Consider the following 10,191-nt stretch of genomic DNA (forward strand, 5'->3'; position numbering starts at 1 on the left):
CCTGAGGCAGGATGTGTCTCCACCACCTCCAGCAGCCAGGCTGCAGGGGGGCAGGTCGTCCTCGGGATGCAGAGGCAGTGGGGCAGCTGCATCCCACCCTCCCCGAAGGAAAGGCCTGGCCCTGCTGGGTTCAGAGGCTGCAGCGAGGGTTTATTTCTCCCTCTGCTCAAAACAGACTGCTCCAGGTACAGTCTCCTGGGAAGATAAAGTAGATGCCAGTCTTTAAAGTAACAGCATTTTCCCTCACCTGGAGCAATATAACCACCACTGCAAAGGGGAAAGCAAAATTAAACCACTCTCAGAAATCTGGGAGATGGCAGATGTTAGACTCTTTAATAGGAGTAATAAAAATAATGACTTCTATTAATATTAGGTATCTGATTTCCAGTGCTGAACAAGAAAAGGGCAATACCTGCCATTTTAAATTACTCTGTCATGTTTTCATTCCTTCGTTTCCCCCTGGGATTTCAAAAATCTTGACGAAATGTGTGCGCTTTTCAAATATTTCCTGAGGCCAGTGGGGTCCACATGTTCTTAGGAATAAGTTTTTCACCCTGTGGGTCATTCCTGATGACATTTAGATTTTCTGATTGGTATATATTGTCAGCACAGAGCTAGAAGATGATGGGGATTTCCCCTTACAAATATAATGCAGTATTTTGTATATTTTAAGGGCAGCACAAAAGTAATGCAACATTTTACAAAGATTAAGCAGAACACTTTGGTGTTTGCATTTTGATTACAGCCATGGCTCCTAAATTAGAGTGTCATTGTCAAGGTAAGAATGATATTTTATTTAAACTGTTGCTGAACATATGGTGTTATTTATGCCTCAGACATCCACAGCAGAAAGAATTTTCTAAGTCTAATTTATGCTGCTAGTGAGTAGCCAGCAAAAAGATGAGACCTCACTGTTTTTACTAGCTAACAGACCACTGGTTTAGATTAAAATAGTTAAGGGATGTATTTTTTTGAAGGCAAAAAAATTCTACACGGATTTGTACAGAAACCATGACTAATGTAAGTGTAGATCTGAATCCTTCCTCTGCTGTCAGATCTTGCCCTCGTCACTCTCTCTGGTTGTCCTCAGCTACCCACTGTACATCACATCCCGCGACCTTCCCCTCGGTCGGTCGGTTTTGATGAAAGTATTATTTGAACAGGTTGGGGCAGGTTATGTATGTCAGGGGATGGACATGTCTGTATGCATCTGTTCATGTGCTGAGCAACATTTGCCCTTTTGCTTATACAGAAGGTGAAACTGAGCTGAAGCCAAATTTCAGGTGAACTTTACTCTTAAGTAGTGACAAATGTAGTAAAAAAGTAAAAGTGCAAAAGCAAAAGTGTAGGAGGCTTTGTGAGTGGGCGCACTCTGGGAATTTTTTTTTTTTAGAAAAACAGGAAATGAGAGAGTAGTTTAGAAAAAGGTTCATTTTCTTATAAACAATTTAAATATATTTCAGTTCTGAGTCCTCTCTCCCTTCTTCACCTTCCTCACCTCCCGAAGGAGGACTAGAGCCCCTATATTTCACCTTCATTCATTTCTTAAGTCAGCTTTGTAGTTGGTCTTTAGAGCTACAAAATCTCACTTCATTCAAAGCTTGATCCACTTAATCACTTCCAGTAGAAAATAGATTTATTTTGTTTAAATGTTAGCACATGCTCATATTCGAGAGCTAGATAGGGATCTGCAATACAACAGACTACGCTAAAGAAAAGCTTGATGCAAAGTTGTGATATTAATCATTCAAAGGGAGCTGCTAAGGGTGCAAACAGGTGGGAATGGACATAGGAATTTTGCTTTTCAGCCTGAACTTCTCAGGATTATCTGATTTACTATGTTTTTAATTTTAGGTATGTAAAAATCATATATATTAGATATGTATATATTGAAAAAAACATTTTAATTTAGGTTGTCCATCGTACCGTTCATTTGCATTATGCAGTGACCAGCCCCTGTAGAAGGTACAGGCACCGTGCTGGGGGGTCTCCACAAAACACCCTGGTGGCAGAGCCCGGCAGGCTGGGGAGGAGGGATGGGCAGGAGAGGCAGAGAGACAGAGCTCCCTGAGCTGGCCCTGCCATGAAAGACGCCCATGAAACCACACCTCCTGCAGGGCACATAAGAGGTCAAGGGCTGGATTTGCTGTAGCCCTCCTGGTCCCGGACCCCCAGCTATACCCCTAACTTCTAGAGCAATGGCTTCTAGCCCTTTTCCACTTGCAGGCTCGTGGGCAGCCGTCCCCCTGCCCGTGCACGGCCCCACCGCGGGCACAGGGAAGCGCCAGGCTTGCAGCAGGGCACTGCCGCCTCCATCCTTGGCCAGCATGGAGAAAGGTCAGTGGGGCCCAGCCAAAATGACCAGGGGGACAGGGTAGCTCCACGTTTCTAAAGTATGTTTTGTCAAGAGGGCCTGTTCATAAAAAACAGGCATAACGTTTCTGCCTGTTGTTTAAAAGAAAATGCACATGTTATTGCCACTTATTTCAGCTAATCTTTGCAAAGCGCTTAAGTTTCGTGTTCAAAGACATTAAGCACATGTTTATATCCAATTCAGCACCGTTATTAAGAATTTTCAACAGGATACGAGCAAAGTCAATAAATCTGGAAAGCAGCCATTTGACAAGTCCCACGACTTGCAGTAAGAACATCCAGTAATAACACAAAAAAGGGGCCGTGATGCTTTCAAAGGCAGTGTACGGTAACACCAGACTGTGTCAGCAGGTAGTGTCATTACTCCAACACCCATGTGGGCCAGCACGCTGTCTCTTTCTCACAGCATCCAGAGATAAGGACTTTATTTCCCAAATTGCATTGTTGAATGAAGTGTCTTTGGGCTAAATTCTCCAGTCCATTTCTAAGCAGGCTCCCAGCTCCATCAGAGGTTGTTTTGCCTGGGTACCAGAACCAAGAAAAGAGGGACCAGACATCCCATCAGCTCTGAGAATGAATCCAGACCCCACCTTCCTGCTGCTTTTTTACATTCATTTTTTTTCCCTGTTTGTTCCACTATCCTCATAATTCTTCTTCGAAGCCGTCTAATAGGGTCTTTTTATTTCTTTAGAAATCATCTGTCCAAAATTCTAATGCACAGGATATGCTTTTTAAGTCATTTATCCCCAAATTCTGTATGTACAGAGCAAGCATGAGACACAGATGCGTGCCCGTGCACAAAGCAGATAGACACCGGCAGACTCAGGTGAGGGAGTTTCTCAAACTGGTCTTTCACACACCATGGTCCATGTGAAATGGTCAAATTTCATCAGAATCCACTGTTTTATTTATGCCAAGGCCGCTATATTTTAAAATACTTGATTATTTTAAACTCCAGTATGTGATTATACTTTTGGTCTCATTTAGACTGATGTAAGCCCCAAATAACTTCACCGAATGAGACATTGGTGTAAATCTGGAATAGGCCAGATCTAGCTCTGATAAACCTCCTCAGCTCTAGAGATGAATAATAGTTTAATTCTGTCATGAGATGACGGTTCCTCTATTTGTTTCCCTTGCTTTGATGAGTGGGGATGAATCCGGGGCTTTGTTCTGACAGTGAAGGCCTGGTAGTGCTAAAGCCATTTGCAAACAGCCCCTGTCTTCCAGCCTGCAAAACCCAAGCTATTCCCATCCTAAACTTCTCCCCAGCAGATTCTGCCAATCATGACAAATTGTGTGAAATTTGCGGTGAATTTGTGATGTGGAGAAAAGTCCACTAGGGACTAATTTGACACCATCAGATGCAATTTTCCTTTATTACCCTAAGGCAAGATTTAAACTAGTTTCCAGGGGTGAGAGGTTACTCCATTAACCCACGGTGCTCACCCCAGCAGGCTGCCACCTCCACAGTCTGGAGCATCCTTTAGTGGATGCATTTCTCCTGTTTCCTCAGTCTTTTCTGGGGTTTTCATTTTAGGATGGCACCTTTATTCTTAGTCTTCAGATGGACACCTCTTTTCATAGTTGGACTGATCTCTACCAGAGCCTGTTCTGCAGCCTTTTTTTGCAGGAGAAAACTAAGATTTAGGCTGTCATCCCGACAGATCCAGTTAACCCTGTGTTGGCTGGAGAGGGGAGCAAGGAGCGAGGATGAGATGATGCCCAGGATACAGGGAGGCAGAAATGGGCGGGGGTGTATCGCGACACAGAGCACAGAGTCAGCTCAGGTCCTGTGGGGCGCTGCCAGCCATCCCAAACCAGATGCACACATTCCAGTTGTGTCTCTGCACACACATTCCCCATGAGTACAGGGGCACCTGGCAGGAGACCAGAGCTTTTGCACCAGGCCAGGCTTCAGCTGAGCATCTGCCGTGTGTGACTTTGTGCCTGAGGCACTACATCCCATGTCCTCCTGGCTCAGCAGAGGCTCTCCAAGCAGGCAGCACCAGCCCAGACCCCCCAGGACATCCGAGCTTGAGGTTCACCCTCAGCCAAAGCAGCTACTTTGCTTCTGGACCCCAGAAAGTGCTGGAAGCAGTACAGCTGTGTTCTCCTGAAATCACCCCTGAGTTATAAATCTTTAGCTTGGTGTTTGCTCTTATGCCTGTTTATCCATGGCACAGTTACCCTGCTGTCCACATAAACTGCACACCAATAACAAATAACTGCAGATGTTAGTGCTGACTGACACCAGGTGAGATTGCAGAATCATGCATAATACCCATCTTATATTCATTCAGGACCCAGTTCCACCAAAGTCCACCATAAAAAGTCAATAGCACAAGTTAGAACAGCATTTGCAGAAGAGCTCAGATAGCATATACTTTTTTTTCTCCTGTTTCTTCAGGGTTTTTTCCTTCTTCAGCTTAAAAAAAGTTGAGTTTAGTTTAGTTCTGTGTCCTTAGGTTTCTCCCTTTTCACACAGGCACTGACTGCCAGGGGACATGTTGCTTATGTGAGCTCCTGCAAAGGACGGTGATTTCAGCGGTGAGTGAGAAAAGCAAGGACAAAAAAATGAGAACTTTCCTCTTTAAGCCTGGGCATGAAACAGGCTCTCCTCAGGATGCTGTGTGTAAGTGGTTTAGCTGAACCAGAGACTTCTGGTGCAGCAGAGGCATAACCACTCTGAATCTGCAAATATTGCAGTGTTTGTCTTTGGCAATAATTTGGAAAAGGCACTGCAGAGGCAGGAACAAGAATCCCCAGGAGGGCAGATGCAACATTCTCCATGGTTTAAATAGCTGGCATAAATCCCGAATAGTGAGGGAGTTCCACCCCTTTTAAAATGCCTTTTTAATTGTCAAGAAGAGCTGTTACGTGAATTAAAGTGAGCTAGTTTTAAGAAATGAAATCAAAATATTTATATAGGGGCTTGGATGGGTTTGACTTCACCTCTTTAAATTAGGTGAAGGCAAAATGTTGAGGACTGACAATTATTGCAAAATAATCTGAATGAAGGCTGGTTATAAATTTAAAGTTAATTAGCTATCCCTAAATGGTTTTATATACACATGGACATTCTTGTCCTGAGGCAGACAACTGGAAACACTCTGCAGGCTGGATCACCTGAGAGTAGAAATCTGGGCCACAGTAACTTCTGATGACAGTACTGCATTTCTATCATTAACTAGAACCTCATGGGTCTGATGCTACTCACTGTCCTTTGAGAACTGCCCAACACCCCCGATTTTTGTCACATGCCCTCTGCTTTTTTCCCCCTCCAAGGCCCTGTGGAAGGCAGGCACCATTGCCATGTAAGAGTGCTTGCAACACACTCCTCCAGGAGGGAGAACACAGGCTTGGAGGCATCTGTTTTCAAGATCAACAATTGCTTTGGGAGAAGAAGAAAAGAAAAAAACAAAACCCAAACAGGAAAAGCCATTTAAACTGAATTACTGGCACTACTATTTTCACCTCTCCACAACCTAGCCATGACTTACAGAGCATCCTGAGTTAAGAGTTCACCATTCCAGCTGAACTTAATGGGAGTATTTACACAAGAATTATGTTGCAATAGCTAATAGGCTTGGTTGTGGGCAAGTCTGTTTTGCTGTGTCTGTACTGATTTTGGTCCAAAGAACGTTCCCACTGCTGCAGTTCCACCAGTAGGTAGGAATAATTATAACGCTGCTGGGGCTGATCACTGCTAATTCAACAACCATATCACCTAATCGTGGCCCAGGGCAGACGGCAGTGTTTGCAGTCCATGCTGGTGGCTGCTGCTGGCTCGTCCACACCAGCTCTCCCATCATCAGTACCACAACAGAAGTTGTTTTGGTGGGCAACTTGTAAGGAAAATATGATTTTTGTCAGGTCCTCTCTGTCTCTGCTTACGCCATGAACATAATAGCACTAATGATGTTTCTCAAGGTGACTAATGTCAACCGATGTTTCTCAAGGAAGACTAATGCTTAAATGCTTATAAAGTGCTTTGAAGGTGAAAAGTGTGAAATATTCTAGTTATAAAAGCATAGGTGAGGCAAAGGCAGCAGCCAACAGTCTAATTTAAATGAAATGTCCTTTTATAGCATTCTAGTGATGCTGGTTTTTGAATGTGACAGAAGGCAGTCAATCTCTGCACATAAACAATGACACCAGGAGATACACTTCCTCTTCATGAACTTTGGAAAACCTGATCCATCTCATTTAATAACAAAAAGAAAAATAAGGAAAGGAGAGAAAGAAAGAGAGGGACAGAGAAGGAAAATAAGTTCTTTGAGCCATATGAGGTGTAGGGCAATGTTTCATATTAACCCCAGCTTCCTCTTCATCCAGCTGATTTCTTTAGAAAACACAGCCATAGTTCATCCGCTGCTCCTATGGCCCGTGTTGCTCCTCAGGGAGGCTCAATGTTATGGTTAGAAAGAGCTAAAGGAAAAATATTGCTGAGGAATTTAACGAGATTTTTCAATCTAGCAGCTTTGTAGAAAAAGGGGATGCATTGAAGCTAAAGTCTCCAATGGAAATTGTGGGGGTTTATTGATACTATCAGGAAAGTTTGGACAATTTCCAGCCAGGACCAGACAGAAACTACTGGATTGCACTGGGCTGCGTTGGTTTGGATTGCGTTGGGTAGGGTAGGGTAGGGTAGGGTAGGGTAGGGTAGGGTAGGGTAAGGTAGGGGAGGGTAGAGTAGATTATATTAGGGCATCTTCTGAGGATATGGAGAGCTAGAAATTAAATCCCTGTCTCTCCTGGCTCCAAGCAGGAATACCAAGGTGGCTCTCCCCTGCCACAAGCAGAGATTTCTGATCAATGGCTTCCTTTTTCCCAAATCAGCTAGGACTTTTCCATCAGGGAGACTGTCACAGAGGAAGGGGGATCCTCCAGCCTGCAGTGACAGGGATGCTCAGCTGCTCTGCAGAGACCTGGTCACCCATCCCTGGTGCCACTCAGATAGGCAGTCAGAGCAACTGGAGCAACGTGCTGCTCTGGAGCTTAAAAGCTGGGAAGAGCATTGACGGTAAGCTGCAGATGATGGAAAAGCCTCTGTCCACATGATGAAAACTGTTAGGTAAGATGTCCCATTCAATTTCATGCTTCAGGGTCCATAGCAAATGCAATGGCAAAGATGGCCACAAGCACGGTTTTCCCCCAGAACATACAAGCGCCCTCGTCACCCTAGGAGGCACAGGCCTAAGAGGGGAAGGATGCAGTGCTTTCCAGGGGCTTCTTCAAGATGCCTCAAGCCTGTGTGAAACAAAGCTGACAAGACTAATTTTGGAAATCAGAAATATCGATGAGCTAGGCTTTAATATCCCTTACTCTACCAGTTGCCTGACCTTCCCTCTATGTGTTCCTTTGTCTATATACAACAGGGCAGAAGGGAAGTTATTTCATCTAACTTCAGGCATTCACATATTTTAGGACACAATTCAACTCAGCTTTTAGACATCGATCATGAAATAAATAAATCAGTTATAAAATACCCGTGCCTTTCCACTGACTACAAAAGCAGTTTAGGTGACGAGTTCATACACACATATGTGCCCAGCTCAACTCTAACCCCATGACTATTCCCCCCCCCCCCAATCCTTCCCATTTCCCCCATGAAAAAACACTGATCCCCTCACAGCACAAGGCTCAGCACAAGCAGGGCTCTGCCTGCAGAGCTGCATCAGGATGTGTTCATTGATGAGTGAAACCAGGTTGAAATTCAACTGCTAGCTCTGGCCTCCCACTCATTATCTCTGCTGGGTGTTTAGATCTCAGGGAATTTGTGGAGTTTCTGGGTTTCCAGATACCAGATAGTCTTTTCCATGAGGCAGTGGGTGTAATTCCTTCAGTCATTGTGGAGGAATCTCTACAAGGGAACCTCATGAGCTTTGCTCTCTCTCTTCTCTGAAATTGAATTCATGGTTTTCTGACAAATGCTTGTTTTCTGCTGTTGTCAGAAAGCCAGGAGACATTTAGCAGCTGTAACAGTGGAAGCTAAATAAAAGCAGAAAAATTCCAGTCTGCTTCTACACTGGATACATACACAAAGTGAGGTTAAAGGGAGGTAGCTCTGCTCCAGGAGAGACTGTCACCCAGAATAACTTTTGAAGTGGCACAGCCCTCCCTTCCCTCCCACCTCGGTACGGGTTTAATTCTTTAAAACGCAGTCCAGCGACCACTGCTAAGCAAGGCTAGTTGCATACTCAAACCAAAAATCAATGTTAAAAGTGGACTTGCTTTTTTAAATAGAAGATGTCCACAGCCTTCATCCAAGATACTAGCATGTAATTGATGGGATGTTTTATCTGATTCAGCGTTACATGTCTGATATGAAGTTATCGTGTAATAGACTTAGTGTGTCACCAGATAACGAAGCCATACAAAGCACGTTAGAAAATAATCTTCAACACAAGCGATACCTCCGTTTCTTTGGGATGTGGAACTCTTCCACTTTCTTTTCTCCTCTTGTTTCCTAGGGCTCTGTTTCCTTCAAAGCTGAAACTGGTATTTGCTGGTTTCAAGGGCTATTTACTGCTGTGACAGTGACACATCACTCCAAGTAATGCCTCTTAAGTACTATTAGCACATATCTGATCTGAAAATGTACAAACACATTCAAACAAAAATGCTGTATTAATAGACAGGCCTAAAATAAATAAACAGGAAACAAATAGAACTTTTTAAAAGAAGGAGCTGCAGTTGAAATACTTTAAAGATAAATAAACTTTTAGATTTGACTCCCTCTAGAGTATTTTTAAGGAAAAGCTTGATACAGGAGATTCCTTTTTTGTTGCACAAACTCTGGCGCGGCAGTCCCACCGAAATGTACTTCTTCCCAAATGCAGTAATATCCCTTGGTGCCCAGCAGCCTCTCTTCAGCGGAGCCCTCTGGCTGGTGCTGGTCCAGCCAGGCCCCGGCAGGGCTCCGACCAGGGTGCCTTGGTGCCTTGCTGAGGCCAGAAAACAAAGGAGGATCTTCTTTTTTAATAAGAGGTGAAAGAGCCGTGAAAGCGCGTGCCTACATTTTCCAGAAAGGGGACCAAATCCTGCCTGCCCTTGCCGGCTGAAGGCAGTAGGAGAGCTTTCACCTGGTCTGCAGTGACCAGTCAGAACATAGTGGACCCATGTCTGTAGGGACCTGTTGCAGTACAGTTCTGTACTGTAGTACAGTTCTCTTTGGCCCTTGGGGAGTCAAACAAACTCAAGACAGTGTCGCAGCATCTGCAGATCCCAAATGTCTATATTTTCTAGAAGGAGGATCAGTCACCTATTTCAAAACAAGCAGTGCCAATGTAGCTACCGAGGTGTTCACAACCCTTTCACTTAAACTCCCTCAGTCCCGTTGTGCATGGGGCAATAAGAAACCCCAGCGTTCAGCCATGCTCTGTACCCACTAATGCTCCCACTCACTCTGGGGGAGCCGCAAAGGATTACAAGCAGTAGTGAGATATTGAGCAGAAGAAAAGGTAGCACAGAAAAAGCAACTGAATTTTCAAGAAAGAGCCCAGTGGAAACAAGACACGGAGTCTTCCAAAGCATTTGTATCTGTGTTTCTAATGAAAAACAAACAAACATTCCACAAGTTTCATATGTAATAACGAAGAGGGAATAAAGGACATGCACAATTTTTTTTTCTCTCTTTGCCAGGCAGTAAGATGGAAAGATACCTGGAGAAAAAAAAAAAAGTGTTCGTACACTGTAGCTGCCTGGATCTGAAAATACAGAAATTGGATTTCTTACTAACTAGCTCCATCACTTCCCAGCATGTGATGGCTCCTCAGTTACTAGTTTTGTAAAGCCACAAAAGAAAGAGGCGGG

Source organism: Egretta garzetta, unplaced genomic scaffold, assembly GCF_000687185.1.
Source record: "Egretta garzetta isolate BGI_Z169 unplaced genomic scaffold, ASM68718v1 scaffold18, whole genome shotgun sequence".
In the NCBI taxonomy this organism is placed as follows: Eukaryota; Metazoa; Chordata; class Aves; order Pelecaniformes; family Ardeidae; genus Egretta; species Egretta garzetta.